Here is a 17,650-nt window from a genome sequence, read left to right on the forward strand (position 1 = left end):
GTTCAAATACATAGTGTCAGCAAAAAAATGAAAACCAGATGTGTTGTTTTTTTCCTCTCACTATTAAGAGCTGAGCCAGCTGTTCTTGTATGCCCTTTTTGGCAGGGAAACTGGAAGCAAGTATGTGGGAGAGAAGGAGTGATATCAGGGCTTACATGTGACTGCGGATGCCATAGTTGGCTTTCAAGTGTCTGTGATTCACATGTCACTACTCGAACCCTCACTGATTTCAACTGAAAAAAAGTTTGGGTTACATATGACTCTTGTGTCCTTTATCTAGGAAGGAATGCACATTAAATCAATCCACATATATTGTCCCTGTTGTAAACCTGGCAAAGTATTTTGCCAAAAAAAACATAGCTAATACTTCTTTCTTCCCCTTCCTTCCTAACAAATAGAAACTTGAACAGTGACATTTGTTTTCTAAATACCTACATACCAACTATTAAGTTAGTTGAGAAAGATGAAACTGACAAAACACTTTTCCCCTTGATACTGAACTCCAGCCAGTGGCTGAGTTGTTTTCAGTTCTGGGCGAGTTTGTTTTTGACCACTATGAGTTGGCAGTCTTTTAAGAGACTGAAGCTGATATCTGGCACACGTCACTGGATGGGTCCGTAGTTAGAGTCCCAAGCTTGCAGAAGACTGAAGCATGCAAGTCATATCTTCTTTTTTGCTTTGTACTACCCAGAGCTCCACTTCCTGCAATTCTTTTCTAATATGCTTCTTTGCTGTTTTGCAAGTGTTGACCAAAAGTGTCATATCTTAAATTCCAAAATATCTGTGACCTTAAAGAGAAAAATACATGATTTCTAAGAGACAAACAGAAGAACTAATGACAACCTTTTTAAAACAGTCTTTTCTTCCGAGAGAGTAGTGAATATCTTGAAACAACTCCTCAAGGATAAATGTTAAGACTCAGCCGAACTGGCCAAATGACATATATCAAGTTCACAACTTCTAGGCTAAGTTAGATATTAGATTGCCATCCTCCCTGCCCCCTCCCTTATTTCTTCAAATATGAAACAACTGTAGAATAAGAAACTTACAAATGTTTATTTCTTTGAGCAAAATCTCAATGATAGTTTTACTTTCTACCAGAAAAGGCAGGCAAATGTGATGTGAGAATATACAGTAAAATATCAAACTAGGAGCTGGCATTAGACAAAGCTTTTGATTTCTGTAGTGTTTTTTTTTTTTAGTTGTTGATGGACCTTTATTGTATTCATTTATCTATATGTGGTGCTAAGGATAGAACCCCATGCCTTACACATGATAGACAAGCACTCCACCACTGAGCTACAACTCCAGCCCCTTCTGTAGTGTTTTTGATCTATATTTTCTAATCCACTTGATAGAACCTTTTCCCTACCTCCTGGCTGCTTGTAGATTTCCACCCATTTCCTGCACAGTACTTTGCCTTCTCCAAAGCTACACCCAAGTGGGATAATTGAAGAAGGTTTTGGTTAATGTGATTATTGGGGTTAGTCTTAGTAAATTTGTTAATCTTATGAAATGTGTTTTGAGCCTTATCTTTAATTATGGAATAAAAAGATTTTCCTTTGTTAAGACAACTTCAGAACTTATTGTAAAGGTTTGAGATTGTGGTAGTAGAAATTTTTGGAGAATTCCCTATAGTATTTTCAAGGGTGACTTCTTTTATTGTCCATGATGATGGTGACACTTGACCTGTAATATCATGAAGAATAACTGAAAATTTTTTCCATATTTTTATTGGTGCATGATAGTTGTACATAATGGTAGGATTCATTGTTACATATACACACATGCACACCATATAACAATGTGATTTGGGCAGTATCATTCCCTTGTATTTCCCCTTTCCCTCCTCTCTTCCTTCCCCTGGTCCCTCTCCTCTGCTGATCTCTCTTCAATTTTCATGAGATTCCCCACCACAATCCTTCTTTTCTTTTTTCCTCTCTAGCTTCCACATATGATAGAAAACATATGACCCTTACCTTTTCTTAGTGTGGATTATGTAGCTTAAACATAATATTCTCAAGTTTTATCCATTTTCCTGAAAATGACACAATTTCATTTCATTCTTCTCTATGGCTGAATAAAACTCCATAGTGTATATATACCACATTTTCTTTATTCATTCATCCATTGATAGACACCTAGCCTAGTTCCATAATTTGGCTATTGTGAATTGTGCTGGATATGCATACATCACTATAATACGCTGGCTTTAATTCTTTAGGATAAACACCAAGGAGTGGTATAGCTGGGTCATATGGTAAGTTCCATTCCTAGTCTTTTAGGAAGCTCCATACTGATTTCTATAGTGTGGTACTAATTTACAATCTCACCAAGAGTGTAAATTGTTCCTTTTTCTCCACATCCTCTCCAACATTTTATTTTCATTCTTAATTATGTTTATATGATGAATAATATTTATTTGCATCGAGTAAATCATCCCTGAATCTCTGGGATAAAACAAACTTGGTCATGATATACAATCTTATTAATATGTTGTCAAATTATTATTTGCTGATTTCTATTAAGAATTTTTGCATCTATGTTCATCAGGGATATTTGTCTGTAGTGTTCTTTCCTTGATGTGTCCTTGTCTAGTTTTGGTATGAGGGTGTGATATTGACTTCATAGAACAAATTTGGAAGTGTTCCATCTCTTTCAACTTCGTGGAATAATTTGAGGAGCACTAGCAGTGGTTCTTCTTGAAAGGTTTGGTAGAATTCAGCTGAGAATCCATCTGGTTCTGGGCTTTTCTTTGTTAGAAGTCTTCTTATTACTGCTTCTATCTCATTGCTAGTTATTGGTCTGTTAAGGTTTTCTATGTCCTGTTGATTCAATTTTGTCAGGTCATATGTGTCTAGAAATGTATCTGTTTATTCTAGGTTTTCCAATTTATTGGGAGTATAAGTTGTCAAAATAGTCCCTAATGATCCTCTGAATTCCTCTGATATAAGTAGTAATTTCTTCTTTTTCATCTCTAATTTTTTTTAATTTGGGTTTTCTTTCTCGTTTGGTTAGCTTGATTAAGGGCTTATCAATCTTGTTTATCTTTTCAAAGAACTAACTCTTCATTTTTCTTCTGTATTGTTTTTTATTCTCTGTCATTGATTTCATCTCTGATCTTAATTATTTCCTTCCTACTGGTTTGAGATCAGTTTTTTTCTTACTTTTCAAGGGACTTGGGACGCATCATTAGGTGTTTGGGTTTTTGTTTTTCATCTTTCTGATTTTCTTAGGTAGGCACTCATAGCTATATACTTTTCTCCTAGAAGCACATTCATAATGTTCTAAAGGTTCTGGTACATTATATCACTATTATTTAAAATTTTTATTATTTTTAAATTCCTCCCCTGATTTCTTCCATTACCTATTCATCATTCAAAAGTGTACTGTCCAATCTCTGTATGTACATATAGTTTTCATAAGGTTTTTTTGGTATTGATTTCTAATTTCATTCCATTCTGATTCCATAAGTTGCAAAGGGTTATACCAATTTCTCTGCATTGCTAAGAGATGCCTTATGGCCTAAAACATAGTTGATTTTGGAAAAGGTTCCATGAGCAGCTGAGGAGAAAGTGCTTCTGGCTGTTGTTTGATGGAATATTCTAAAGATGTCTGTTTTTTTTATTTATAATATTTTTTAGGTCTCAAAGTCTTGGGTTTATGTCAATAACATCTATTGATGAGAGAGGTATGTTGAAATCACCCACTATTATTGTACTGGGATCTATCTGAGTCTTTAATTCAAGTAGTATATGTTTTATGTAATAAGGTGCACCAACATTTGGAACATAAATATTTACTATTGTAACCTTTATAAATTTTTAAAAATTTTTTTAGATATAGTTGGACACATTACCTTTATTTTTAAAATATCTTTTTATGTGGTGCTCAGGATCAAACCCAGGGCCTCGCACGTGCTAGATTAGTGCTCTGCCACTGAGCCACACTCCAGCCCTATTATAATCTTCTTGTTGGATTTTTTCCTTTACCAGTATGAGGTGACCTTCTTTGTCTCTTCTGATTAATTTTAGCTTAATTTTTAAGTTAATTTTTGAAGTCTGCTTTGTTGGATATGACAGCTACTCCTGGTTATTTTCAGGCTCTATTTGCATAATATATCAATTTCTGTCCTTTCACTTCCAGCCTGTGAATGTTTTTGCCTGCAAGGCGAGTCTCTTGAAAAAAATATATATAGTTGGGGTTTGTTTTTTAATCTATTCCCCCTCCTATGTCTTTCTTCCTTTTTTTTTTTTTTTTTTTTTTTTTTTTTGATAAGTTGCTGAGGCTGCCCTTGAACTTTAGCTCCTTCTGCCTCAGCCAAGTGGCTGGGATCACAGGTGTGCTCAACTGTGCCAACTTCCCACTCTGATTTTTATTTTTTATTTAAAGCTTAATGTTTATACATAGTATTTGAGTTAATCCCAACAAATTCATACATGCATGGAAATTGATTTCAGTTCATGACCCCCCTTTTCCCTCTCTTCCTCCCCCATTCTCCTTCCCCTATTCTACTAGACATCCTTTCACTTGTCTAGTAATCTTATCCTTTCCTCCTTTTTCCCTTATTTTACTCTAGCTTGACGTATGAGAGAAAACATTCAACATTTGATTTTCTGGGTTTGGCTAATTTCACTTAGCATGAAATTCTCTATTTCCATCCATTTACCAGAAAAATGCCATAATTTCTTTCTTTTTAATGGTTAAGTAGAAGTCCAGTGTGTGTGTGTGTGTGTGTGTGTGTGTGTTCACAATTTCAAAATCCATTCATCTGTCAACAGGCATCTGGGTTGATTCCAGAATTTACCTATTGTGAATTGTGCTGCTATAAACATTGATGTGGCTGTGTCCCTGTAGTATGCTCTTTTTAAGTCCTTTGGGTATAAACAGAGGAGTGGGATAGCTGGGTCAAATGATGGTTCCATTCCAAGTTTTCCAAGGAATCTCCATACTGCTTTCTGTATTGGCTGCACCAATTTATAGTCCCACCAGCAATGTATGAGTGTGCCTTTTCCCCCACATCCTCGCCAACACATATTGTTGTTTGTATTCTTGATAGTTGCCATTCTGATTGGAGTGAGATGAAATCAGTTTTGATTCGCATTTCTCTAATTGCTAGAGATGATGAACATTTTTTCATATGTTTGTTGATTGATTGTATATCCTCTTCTGAGAAGTATCTGATCAGTTCCTTGACCCATTTATTGACTGGGTTTTTGTTTTGTTTTGTTTTGGTGTTAAGGGTTTTGAGTGCTTTATATATCCTAGAGATTAGTGCTCTTTCTGATGTACATCAATTCTGTAGGCTCTCTATTCACCTCACTGATTGTTTCTTTTGCTAAGAAGAAGCTTTTTAGTTTGAATCCATCCCATTTATTGATTCTTAGTTTTAATTCTTACACTATACGGGTCTTATTAAGGAAGTTGGGGCCTCATACCATATGATGGAGATTTGGGCCTACTTTTTCTTCCATTAGGCGCAAGGTCTCTGATTTAATTCCTAGGTCCTTGATGCACTTTGAGTTTAGTTGTGTGCAGGGTGAGAGATAGAGGTTTAATTTCATTTTGCTACATATGGATTTTCAGTTTTCCCAGCATCATTTGTTGAATAGGTTATATTTTCTCCAATGTATGCTTTTGGAACCTTTGTATAATATAATATAACTGTAATTATGTGGCTTTGTCTCTGTGTCCTCTATTCTGTACCATTAGTCTACAAGTCTATTTTGGTGCCAATACCATGCTAATTTTGTTGCTATTTCTCTGTAGTATAGTTTAAGGTCTGGAATAGTAATGCCACCAGATTCACTCTTCTTGCTAAGGATTGCTTTGGCTATTCTGAGTCTCTTATTTTTCCAGATGAATTTCATGATTGCTTTTTCTATTTCTATGAGGAATGTCATTGGGATTTTTATTGGGATTGCATTGAATCTGTATAGTGCTTTTGGCAGTATGGTCACAAATGAAAAACTTTAAAGTAGCTTTTGGATTGAGTTACAGGTGACATTCAAAAACTATTCTTAGAATAAAAGAAACTCAGCCTCAAAAAATCATCTGTATGGTGGCCTGGATCAAGTTATTTTACCTTTCAGAGATTCAGTTTCTTCAGATCATAGAGCGGCTGTGATGATTAAATGGGTTAATCCAAGTAAATCACTTACAGCATTACAGGTACTTAGTAAATGTTATTTAATAGCTATTATTATTACTATACTTAGTTTTAAAAGTAAACCAAAAACCATATTCAATATTTCAATTTTAAGGAGATTATTAAAATCAATTATCAAATATACCAATTGGGGTTCCTCGAATAGGAAAATAAATCTACTCTTACTAACAAAAGCCAAAAAAAGGAATTGGAAATCATGGGGTAGGTCACAGGATAGAAATAAAAGCTGAAGAACCAGGTCTTAGTAAGGACAGAATCCAGGTAACTATGGAGATTAAGGTGTCAGTAACCAGTTGACAGTCTTTTATGGTCCTGTCTTTGGGATGAAAGTACCACAGTTATCATTGCAAGTTACATGTTATTTAATATTCAAGTTCCATACCCTTTATTAGTTTTATTGGGTTCATGTGCCCACCCCTTGTCTAGGAAATAAAAGAACATATTAATCAAAAACTTCAAGTAATAAAAAGTAAATAAAATCAGAGTACTATTACAAGAGAAGAGGTGAATGCTGGGCAGGCAAAGAAAACAGATGTCCAGCTTCTTACTAACTAGTTATCTTTAAAAATGGTCATTTATACATTGTTTGAAAATTTTTATATTTTTGCCACAGAAACCAAAATATGTGTCATAAACTCTTTTGGCTAGCCTCAAAGGAAGCCAGTTTAATTCATAATGTACCAGAAACAACATTAATACTATTCTATAGTAGTATTAATCTTTAAGGATTATTAAATCTGACCTCAAATCAGAGCCCTTTCCCTTTAAAACTTGTGTAAGTATTGCATAAAACAGGTTCAGGAGCATATAGACCATATGAAGCTTCCAGGAGGGTGGTCATATCAATGCCATCTTGATGGAGGGAGGAACCAATACCAAAATAAAAAGATGATAGGGTGGGCCATTATAAATAGCACTGGGAAGCTTCCAAGGGATATTAGTTTCCAAGAAGAAAACATGACTCATACAAATAAAGACTGAACATGTGTCAAAGATTTTATTCAATCTATTAACTAATGAGAAAACAAGGAAAATGGTAAAACTGATGCAAAGACATTTTGAAGTTTTGAGTATGTGAAATAATTTTAAGAAAAAATGTTGGAATAGTACCCCTGCATTAGATATTAAACTGGTAAATGTCTTAGAGGAAAATAAAACCATAACCACTATAATCTTTGGATTGCATTTTATATGAGACAGGAATATTTGCAACTCTACTGGAAAAATCTATAAATTAAAATGTAATTTTCCAAGTCTTAGCTAAATAGTAAGTAGCTAATCTCAAACACAGGTATGTGCCTCTAACATAATAGTTATAACATAATAGTCATAACAGAATAGTCCTTGACAGTAAGCTAGGGCTTCTTTTTTAAAAATTTTTAATTTGTTTTAATTAGTTATACATGACAGTAGACTGCATTTATGTACTTTGATATATCATATCTAGGTGAAATATAATTTCTCATTTTTCTGAGCATTCAAAACACTAGAAAAATTAGGGACAGTACGAACATACCTCAACATTGTAAAAGCTAAAAGATATTCTTCATAGAGATATACATATTAAACCCAAGGCCAACATCATTCTAAATGGAGAAAAAATTGAAAGCATTCCCTCTAAAAACTGGAAGAAAACAAAGATGTCCTCTGTCACCACTTCTATTCAACATTATCCTTGAAAATCTAACCAGAGCAAATGAACAGAAGAAAGAAAATTAAATTAAAGGGATACAAGTAGGTAAAGAAAAACTAACACTGTTTGCTGATGATATGATTCTATATCTAGAATAGATCCAAAAAAATTCCACCAGAAAACTTCTAGAACTGATAAATGAATTCAGTAAAGTAGCAGAATATAAAATCAACACCCATAAATCAAATGCATTCCTATACATCAGTGATGAATCCACTGAAAGAGAAATTAGGAAAATTATCTCATTCACAATAGACTCAAAAAAAAAAGTGAAATACCTGGAATGGGAATCAATCTCAAAAAAGAGGTAAAAGACCTCTACAATGAAAACTACAGAACACTAAAGAAACAAATTGAAGAAAACCTCAGAAGATGGAAAGATCTCCCATGCTCTTCGATAGGCAGAATTATATTGTCAAAATGGCCATACTACCAAAAGCGTTAGACAGATTTAATGCAATTCCTTTTAAAATCCTATTGACATTCTTCATAGAAATAGATAAAGCAGTCATGAAATTTATTTGGGAAAAATAAGAGACCCAGAATAGCCAAAGCAATCCTTAGCAAGAAGAGTGAATCTGGTAGCATTACTATTCCAGACCTTAAAATACTATAGAGCTATAGTAACAAAACTAGCATGGTATTGGCACCAAAATAGACTTGTAGACCAATGGTACAGAATGGTACAGAATAAAGGACACAGAGACAAACTCACATAAATACAATTATCTCATACTAGACAAAAGTGCCAAAAATATTTACTGTAGAAAAGATAGCCTATTCAACAAACAGTGCTGGCAAAACTGGAAATCCATATGTAGCAAAATGAAATTAAACCTTTATCTCTCACCCTGCACACACACACAAAAAAATTAACTCAAAGTGGATCAAAGACTTAGGCACTAGAACAGAGACCCTGGCCTAATAGAAGAAAAAGTAGGCCCAAATCTTCACAATGTTGGGCCAGGATATGACTACCTTAACAAGAACCCTAGAGCTAGGGCTTCTTAAAACATTCCTTATATAAAGAGGAGAGGACATTATTATGTACTCTGTTGGCTTTATTTCCAAACTCTGGATAATTTTTCTTAACAAGGAAATGTCAGCAGAAAGCAAAGACTCAATGGAAAAGAGCAACCAGGTCAAGGAGAAGGCTCTGACTGGGAGAGGTCTGTAACCAGTGGCAAGAGCCTAAAGAAGGCCCTCCTTTTTACAAGAACCTACTCTGTCAGGAGTTGTTAACATTTGAATGTGCTTCATGAATAAAGAAGATACCCAAAGGCTTGTGTATGTTACATACTAGAATAACTGGATTTATTAAAATGTTTTGGTTGATTAAATGCCCTGTTGTGTGCCTGATGTCACAAAATTTTTACTGCCTATTAATTATTTAGGTTGCTGCCTTTTTTCTAAAGTAGATTTTTTCTTAGTTCTTTAGTTTTTGACATTCGTAAAAATCAAATTTTGTCTTTTTAAATCCGATAATTCAAAGATGAAGTAGCAGAACTCTAATAACACTATGCCTTTATAACTTTATTATCTTAAAATGTGTTCTAATTTTTTAGGAAATCATATTTTTCAGAACATTACAATGTAATAGATTTTTTTTATTTTCTTCTATTATTTTTTTACAGGGTATGGTTTAGATATCTTCTAGGATTTCTTTATATTATTGTGGTACAAAGAATCTATATTGACTAGATTTCCCAAATGCTTATATCCCACATATGAGTAGCAAATAATTAAAATTTTATATTGTGGCAGATTTTAGAAATTTATCTTTTGTTTGTCATTGATACATTTAAAATGTGACATATGTGCTGATTCATTCTTAAGCTTATAGTACTATACTTTGACAAATAAATTATATAAATACCTTAGGGACTGGTGCCCTGTCAATTTGTGCAAAAGTAAGCCTAATCATATATCTTATGTTTATCCATGTATTTACAATTTCTGGGGCTCTTTATTCTTTAGTGATAAACACATATTTTCATCTGATATCAAATTCCTTCTAAATAACATACTTTTAAAAACATTTTTTGTAGTTTTTGTCTACTGATAATTTTTCAGTTTTTTTATGCCATGAAATCTTTCTTTTTTATTTTTAACACTGTGGCATTTTTTGACCTCTTGAAATCAAGATCTTACTTTGCCAGCTATTATTCTGAGAGAGGATTAATATTCAGAATAAATAAAGATCTAAAAAAATCTTAACAAAGAACAATTAATCCAATTAATAAATGGGCAAATGATAAACAGAAATTTCTCAAAATCAGGAGTACAAGTTTTATGTGTGTGTGTGTGTGTGTGTGTGTGTGTGTGTATCTTAAAACACTGGACATCTTCAGACTATAAGGAAATGCAAATCAAAACTTCATTGAGATTCCATCTCACTCCAGTCAGATGGCTATTTTAAAAAACAAATACTGGCAAGGATCTGGGGGAAAAGAAACCTTTATACACTGTTGGTGGAATTGTAAATTAGTAAAGCCACTATGGAAAACAGTGTAGCATTTCCTCAAAAGACTAAAATAGAACTACCCACACACAAACACACATATAAATATGTACACATATTTTTCTCTTTTTATCAGAAGTTCAAAAGTTAGTTACAAAGTTGTGTCTTCTCATTGATTTATAATGAATTATATATTATTCTGGCCATTTCTGTTTGTTTCAATAGAATAGTCCCACTTTATAATAGTCACACATTTAGAATGACAGTTGGTTGAACAAGTCAGAGTCTGAATCATGGGATTGGCTATTCTGCTAATATAATTGTCTAAGGCATATTACTTATGAAGACGCTTTGATTTTTGGTTCCTGATTCCACATTTTATTTATTTTTATTGTAATTTTCAACATATGTTGATTTTGAAATTGCTTTCTGGTTGACAGAGGAATTAAAAAAGCCTATGTTGTGCTTAGCATATTATAGTTACCTAAATGAATATTCTTTGATTGGATGAATGAGTATTGTTAAGTTAAATATCCTTACATAGAAATTATGATTAGAAAAATACGTACAGTTATTGTGTTGGTCTCCCCAAAATTAAAAACCACTCTTTGAGGGGTCTGGGGTTGCAGCTCCGTGGTAAAGCACTTGCCTCAAACATGTGAGGCCCTGGGTTTGATCCTCAACACCACACAAAAATAAATAAATAAAGGTATTATGTCTATCTAGAACTATAAATATTTTTTAAAATCACTCTGAGAATAAAAACAAAGCACACATTTTTAAAAATTATCTTTTACCACTTGAGAATAGTCTGTTTTTAATATGAAAAAAAAAACAGAAAACAGAATCCTCTGCTACAATTGCTACATCACAGATAAAGCAACAATTTAAATATCACTGATGAGAGTAAAGGTCTATGTTATTCTTCACCAAATGTTTCTTCAGCATCTTTTAGAGCATCCACATTATTTTCTATTATGTTCATGTCTCTCAAGAAAATTTCTGGTCAACTATCACAAAATGTTTAAGCTTTTTTTTTTTTTTTTTTTTTAAGAGAGAGAGAATTTTTTTAATATTTATTTTTCAGTTTTTGGCGAACACAACATCATTGTTTGTATGTGGTGCTGAGGTTCGAACCCGGGCCGCACACATGCCAGGCGAGCGCGCTACTGCTGGAGCCACATCCCCAGCCCATGTTTAAGCTTTTTGTTGTTGCTGCCATTAACAAATACTAAATTAATTAATTTCTAGCCCTTTGGGTCACATTGTTTGGCAAACATTTTATGCTCCTTATTGTAAATTACCTAAATTCTATTTGTGTTTTCAAATGTGTGTCTTTTGGGAAGAAGGGAGAGTCCTTCCCAAACTAGAAGCAGATGGTGAAGAAGTTCTTTGCCTGAGAACAAACGATAAGACTGCTGGAAGTCTTCGGCAGCTATGCAAATTAACAAAACTTCATGTTAAAAGCAGACTTTCAAAAATTATTCCATTTTATTTGGAAAAGAACTGTCAAAATTCATACTAAGGACACATGCAGCATAATTATAATTTGTCTCCTTTCTTGTTTTTGCACATGACCTTAGAAGCAGGGAACTGGATAAAATGCATTTGGGTATCTACAGAAAAATTCCTAATCCATTCATTCAATAAGTGTTATTTCTACTTTTTAGATGCTGTTCCAGCTGGTGGAAATAACTGATAAACCAAATACACAAGTTCACAACCCTGAGGACTTTAAAGCCTAGTAGCTAAGACTACTGGTGAATAAGTAACACATAAATTAACTGTGCTATGTGTCATGAAGGAAGAAATAGGGTTCATGAGAAAGACTAATGTAGAGAGGGAGGGTACCACTTTAGATACAGCTATCAGTAAGTCCTCTCAAAACAACTGTTGATTAGAACTCTTTGTTAAACATAATTATAAACCAATAGTTTAAGCAATAAAAGAATTTATTAACATGTATAGGAATAGGTCTCTATGGGGGAATTTCTAGGAATTTTTACCTCAATTAAAATTCATTCCAGAAGACCTTCAGCCTGCCTCACATTTCTGCTTTCCTCACTGATGACATCATCCTTAGGCTCCACACAGTCCCTACCTCTCCCTTATTCCTGCCTCACACACAAATATATACCCACTCATAGGCAAAGCTGCTATGCAATACTCCAGGAAAGGAGGGAGGTCTCTTCCAAAAGTTCTCCATGAATACAGAGGAACTTTTCTTTCTCAAAAATCCTAGTGAATATCTTCTCTCATCTCCTTGGCTCTGATCGGATTATAGGCCCATGCCTGACCAGTTACTGTGGTCATGGTAATGGAATAATCTTATTGCTTTAAGCCAATCAGGGCCACCCCTGGAGCTAGACGTGGGATCCATCTTACCTAAACCACAAGTCTAAAAGCAAGGGAAGGAGTATAACTCCAAAGGAAAACTGAGTTATTCTTTCACCAGAAAGAAGGATAGATGGATGTTGGGAGCAAAACAACATATGCCTCCAATAGGTCATGACATTTAAGTTGAAGAAGTCAGCCAGTGATGAGCCAATGAGGCAGGGTGGGAAGAGCAAATCGAAAAGTTCAAAAGCTCAAAATAGAAAAGAGTTTGGCACAGCATGGTATTGGCACCAAAACAGACATGAGGTCAGTCGGTACAGCATAGAAGACACAGAGATAAATCCACATAAGTACAGTTATCTCCTACTTGATAAAGGTGCCATAAACATACATTGTAGAAAAGATAACCTCTTCAAACAAACAGTGCTGCCAAAACTGGAAATCCATATGTAACAAAATGAAATTGTAGCCCTATCTCTCACCCTGCACAAAACTCAAAGTAGATCAAGTACTTAGGCTTTAGACCAGAGACCCTATGCCTAGTAAAAGAAAAAGTAGACCCAAATCTCCATCATGTCAACTTAGGAACTGACTTCCTTAACAAAACTCCTAAAATACAATAAAATAAAATCAGGAATCAATGAATAAGATGTAGTCAAACTAAAAAGCTTCTTCACAGCAAAGGAAACAATCAACATGAAAAGAGAGCCTACAAAATGGGAGAAAATCTTTGCCACCTGCACTTCAAGTAAAGACTAATCTCTAGAATACATAAAAAACTTAACACCAAAAAAAAAAAAAAACAATAAATGGGCTAAGGAACTGAACAGACATTTCACAGAAGAAATATGAAAGGTCAACAGGTATATGAAAAAATTAGAGAAATGGCAGGTTAAAATTACACTGAGATTTCATCTCACTCCAGTCAGATAGCAATTATCAAGAATACAAGTAACAATAAATGTTGGGCAGGATGTGGGGAGAAAAGTACACTAATACATTGCTGGTGGGACTGCTGCATCCACTATGTAAAACAGTAAGGAGATTCCTCAGAAAACTTGGAATGGAACCACCATTTGACCCAGTTATCCCACTCCTTGGCATATACCCAAATCAGCATACTATAGTAAAGCGGCCACCAATGTTCATAGCAGCTCAATTCACAATAGCTAAGCTAGGGAACCAATGGAGGTACCCTTCAATAGATGAAAGGATAAAGAAATTGTGGTATATATACACAATGGAATATTACTCAGCTATAAAGAAGAATGGAATTATGGCATTTGTCAGTAAATGGATGGAACTGCAGACTACCATTCTAAAAGAAATAAGCCAATCCCCCAAAAACCAAAGACTGAAGGTTCTCTCTGATATGTGGATGCTGACTCACAATAGGGGGTAAGGTTCACTAGATTGGACAGGGGGAAGGGGAGCTGCAAATAGGAAAGACAGTAGAATGAATCTGACATACTTTCTATGTTATGGTTTAGATGTGGTATCCCCAAAAGTTGGAGGAGAAATGATTGGACTATAGCCTTGAGATAATCAGACTAATCAGTGAATTAATCCCTGTTGGGATTAACTAAGTGGTAACTAGAGGCAGGTGGGGTGTGGCTGGAGGAAGTGGTTCCTTGGGGGCATGGCTGTGGGGTATACATTTTATATCTGGAGAGTGGAGTCTCTATATCCTCTGTTCCCTCTCCCCCTCTCGCTTTCTCCCTCAATCCCTATCTCCCTCTCTCTTTCTAATCACCATGCGAGCTGCTTCCCTCTGCCACAATGGAGTCAGCCTTCTATGGACTAGGACCTCTGAAACTATGAGCCTCTAAATAAATCTTTTCTCCTCTACAGTTGTGCTAGTTGGGTCACTGAGTCACAGCGGCAAAAAAAAAAAAATCTGACTAAAAAAATTCATATATGAATATGACCAGTATAACTCCATATCATGTATAACCACAAATATGGGAAGTTATAATCCATGTATATATGACATGTCAAAATACCTTCTACTGTCATGTATAACTAAAAAGAACAAAAAATAAATAAAGAGCTATCAGAACAACAACAAAAAAAAGAGTTTGGCATATTCAAGGAACAGAAAAGTATAATTATATACATTAAACAGATCATTAGTAATCTCTGATAACTTTATCAATAACTCTTTTTTCTTGCCCCCAAAAGGTAAATGGAAACATCAGTTCCAGGGTTACCTGTCTGCCTCAGGTCAGCTGTCTCATATTCAGAAATTTGTCCAATTGCCGCAGTCTGGCTGGGCACAATTCACGAGCCACTGTCAAGCAGAAACTAACTTTATTTTTAGAACACACGCCACACCACACAAGCTCTTCAGGAATTCCCTCAGAGCCCAACTGCCACCACAGGCTTCCCACAAGCCTCTCAACCTCCCCCACTCCTCCTGCTCTTGAGGCCGATTGGCTGGGTCGGGTGGGGGAGCCAAAAAAAGTCCCCCAATGAACAGCTCCGTGGTCTGAAAGGGCGGGGAAACAGCCCAATGAGCATCACCACAGAGGAGCCAATCAGTTGGCAGCTAGAAGTTTGCTGGGGACGCTGTGAGCCAATCATCAGCTGGCAGCTGGAAGTTTGCTGGCAGCTGGAAGTTTGCTGGGGCCCCTTCGGCTGTGGCTCTCAACATCCAATGATATAATAAATAACTTCCCATGAGCAAATTTCAATAATATAAGACCAGCCTGGCTTAAAATGCCATATATGTTAAAACCAAATAATTTTAAGCAAGTTCTATATTTCTATATATCAGGCAAAATTAGTGAGTGTCTAGGGGAAAGTTTTTTCTTGAATTACTTTTTTAAATATTTGCTTAAACCATAAAATTAGTAGTAGCAAATGCAATTGTTTTTCTAATATATGCAATAAAAATTACAATTAAGTGAATAATATAACAAGCTGCATTGGTCAGCTTTCCATTACTATAACAAAATTCCTGAGATAATCAACTTCTAAAGAGATTTTTAACTGGCTTAGTTTTTACTCCCAGTCCATGATTGGTTGGCCCCATTGTTTTAGACCTGCAGTAAGGCAGTATGTCATAATGGAAGCTCTAGGCCCCACCTTAAAGATTCTACCATCTCCCAACAGCACTACAAAATGTCACATAGACATTTTGAGGGGACACATAAGACCTACACTATAGTACAGGCCTGACCTTAAATGCAATATCATGAGAAAGTGAAATTAAGTATTTTTTAAAAATGTTTATCTTTTAGTTGTAGGTGGACACAATAGCTTTATTTTATTTTTATGTGGGGCTGAGCATTGAATCCAGTGCCTCATGCATGCTAGGCAAGCACTCTCCTTCTGAGCCACAACCCCAGCCCTTGAGTATTTTTTATGTTTAATTTGGTTGACTTCTGAAATGGTCCTTATATGAGAATCAAGCATACCTCAATATAAAGAAGTGGACTAACTTTTAAGTCCAATAGAGCCTCAATTTCAGTTCAGCCACTTAGTACTTATGTGAGTTTGAGCAAGCTGATTAAGCTATAAGAGCCTTAGTTTGATCATTTGTAAAATGATGTACTTACCCCTCAGAAATGTTTATGACAGCATCCAGCACACTGAACTTCTCAATAAATGTTATAGGTTCCTCTTCTTTTTTTTCTTTGGAAATCTCCTCCAACCCCTTTGGAAATAATGATCATTAAGTGAAAGAAAAATTAAGTAAATTGCTTCTTCTGGCAGGAAAATAGGATAGGTTTCAGAATATCTAGCTATCAAAGAAGAAGGAAGTGAAGGATTTCAGTTAACACCTAGAAGTACATAACTTCTAGATATAAGTTGAATAGTTCTTCCTTCTACAACTCTTCTGAGAACCTCATCTGTGAAAGCCTCTGAAAAGGCAGGATGACAGGAAGGAACAGAGAGAGAAAAAGGGAAGGAATGTACTATGGTTTGAATGTTCATCTCCGCCCAAACTAATATTGACCCTTAATCCTCACTGCAATAGTGTTCAGAGATGGGACATCAGAAGTGACTGCCTCATCTACTAAATAGATTAATCCAGTTATTCTGGGAGTGGACTGTTTTATTGGGAGTTCAGCCCCCTTTTTCCTCTGTCTCACATGTTCCCTTCCACCTTCTTTCTGCCTTCCTCATGGGATAAAGCTCTCACCAGATGCTGGTGCCATAATCTGGGACTTCCAGTCTCCAGAACCATGATCCATCATCATAAATTATCATCATAAATACCAGTCTGTGATATTTTTTATAGCAGCAGAAAATTGACTAAGACAGAAGGAGAAAGCAATTTGAGGCAGGACTTTTCAGCCTTTTTACTGGGCATATTAGGGGAAAAAATGATGACAGGAAGATAAGATGGATATAAAATATACAGTTATAAGGTGATCAAACTATTCTGTAACCTACGTTTTCTACTTAACTAAGCAAGGATATCCTTTGATACCAATATTTGTTCATTCATCTATTCAACAAATATTTAGTGAACTACTCTATACCAGGCACTGTTCTGGGGAGAAATAGACAATTAGATCATTAAATCCTCGTATCTAATAAAAGGAACTCTTGTTTTTGCTTTTTTTGGTCTTTGAAAATGCAAACTTTTGACTTAAATAAGTCTTATATAAATTCTGTATTGTTGAATTAAGAGACCTGAAGTTTATTCTTACTTTACATAAGCCAATATGATTTAGAAAAAGAAGATTTCCTTTAAGGACCAAGTGTCAAATAGGAATCTAACAGAACCACTGGCATTACACACTTAGAAACAGTTTTATTACCTTGCATATCTCATTTCCATGAGCAAACTGATTCTGTTTTATTACCACTTGCCCCTAACTGGAGGGTCAGGTGGGTAGATCCATCACCTCACTCCAGTTCATAGACCTCACTTTCCATGGAATTTCCAGTCCATTTTGGAATTCTAGAGACATACAGAAGAGAAAGCATAGTATAAAATGTTAAACACCTGATCACAGAACTTCATAGCCAAAAGGAA

The 17,650-nt window shown here is 35.1% G+C and overlaps 1 long non-coding RNA gene across 1 annotated transcript; it reads right to left on the minus strand.

The window, feature by feature from the left end:
- Positions 1-558: 558 nt before the first annotated feature.
- On the minus strand, positions 559-16,335 carry LOC125618155. Its single transcript, XR_007349396.1, has 3 exons — positions 16,221-16,335; positions 14,871-14,950; positions 559-788 (listed from the first exon to the last, which is right to left on the minus strand). It is a non-coding gene; the product is annotated as an uncharacterized LOC125618155 (long non-coding RNA).
- Between the last annotated feature and the right edge of the window lie 1,315 nt (positions 16,336-17,650).

Source organism: Marmota marmota, unplaced genomic scaffold (assembly GCF_001458135.2).
Source record: "Marmota marmota marmota unplaced genomic scaffold, marMar, whole genome shotgun sequence".
Taxonomy (NCBI): Eukaryota; Metazoa; Chordata; class Mammalia; order Rodentia; family Sciuridae; genus Marmota; species Marmota marmota.